Below are 1781 nucleotides of genomic sequence, written 5' to 3' on the forward strand. Positions count from 1 at the left end.
TTTAATGGTTTTAATGTACATATTGGTTTCACCATTTTGAAATAACTTTCACTTTTTATACATAGTCTCCCTATTTCAGGGCACCAACAGTAATGGGACAGATTCATATAATGTCCAAATTAAGCACTCATGTTTAGTATTTGGTCGACAATCCTATGCATTCGACCCATTGACCCCACCAGATGCTAGGTATCTTCTCTGGTGATGCTTTGCCAGGCCTGTACTGCAGCCATCTTCATTTACCTAAAATCTTATCATCAGGAAATGAAATGCATGTTGAATTGGATTTAAATGTCAAGATAGACTTGACATTTAAATCTAATTTCCTGATGAAAAACTCTGTAGTTGCTATGGTAGTATGTTGACAAGATGTTTCTGTACACTTCAGAATACATTCTGCTGTTGTTGTCATCAATTAAGACAAATTAGCCAGTTTTAGTGGCAGCTATACATGCCCAAACCATAACACCCCCTCCACCATGTTTCACAGATGAGGTGGTATGCTGTAAACCTTGGGCAGATCTCCAAACCTTCCTGTTGCAATCACTCTGGTACATGATAATATTCATCTTTTGTGGCCACAAAACCTTTTTCCAGAAGGCTTTTTTGGTACTTTTTAACTAACTGTAACTTATGATGTTCCAAACTGTTTATTTTGGCTAAGGTTTTGGTTTTCATTGTCACCTCTTTGGTCCTTATGTTGACATTCACCAATAGCAGACTCCAAAGGCAAACGCAAAACCTAGAAGCAATACTAGACATGGACAGATTTATTATGCCTGCACAAATGATGTGACGGAACAAACCTGACTAACCAGAAGCACCTGTCTGCCAAAGCCTGTCCCATTACTTTTGGTGCTCTGAAAAAGGGGGACTACAGTTGGCAGAAGTTTAGATTTGGGCCACTGGTGTGACAATGTCGTGAGGGCACTGGTGAGGTTTTTTTCAGGTCATTCACTTCGTCAAAACAACCACAAGGAGGCATTGTTGAGCATGAAGGATATACTATTTACAAACAGTGCAACGAGTCATTTGAAATGGGTTTTTTAAAAAATATTTTTTGCATTTGGAAAAGGACAAATTATTAAAAATTAGAAAGTATGTCGTTAGATAAACCTTAAATTAGAGCAAATCACATCTTCATGGACACTTCATAAAATGATGTCAGACATGATGTCTGTCCGCGATTTTGCAGATTATTAACTCATAGAACAAATGATGTCTTCATGTCTACAATTGTGCTTCAGTGGGTAGGGTCGTGTGTGACATTCCAAATATTAACATGTACTGTATTAAATACATTTGAATATGAATTTGTGGGTACATGCAACATTCAGACTTTTTATATGACCTCATATACTTTTAATTCCAAATTCCAAATATTAACACACACTGTATGAGGCCTGCCCAATCTGCTCAAATACATTTCAATAGAATTAATGAGGGAGGTGAGCGGATTGTAGCGTATTTGGCATTCATAATCATTTCCCATTAACAAACAAAAATATGACAACTTATCAAGCGACTGGAGAAATACAATTTAAATGATCCCACTCCTTACCCTAGAACATGAAAGCTCTTCATTTAACTAATTCTGTTTATTTATAGAAGATTGACATGCAGACATTCTGCAGCACTTTATTATGAACACGATACTAATACTGGGTAGGGCCACCATTTGCTCTCAAAACAGCCTCAATTCTTTGTGGCATTGATTCCACAAGATGTTGGAAACATTCCTTTGAGATTCTGGTCCATAATGACATGATTGCATCACACAA

Source organism: Argentina silus (assembly GCF_951799395.1).
Source record: "Argentina silus genome assembly, chromosome: X".
NCBI classification, from domain to species: domain Eukaryota; kingdom Metazoa; phylum Chordata; class Actinopteri; order Argentiniformes; family Argentinidae; genus Argentina; species Argentina silus.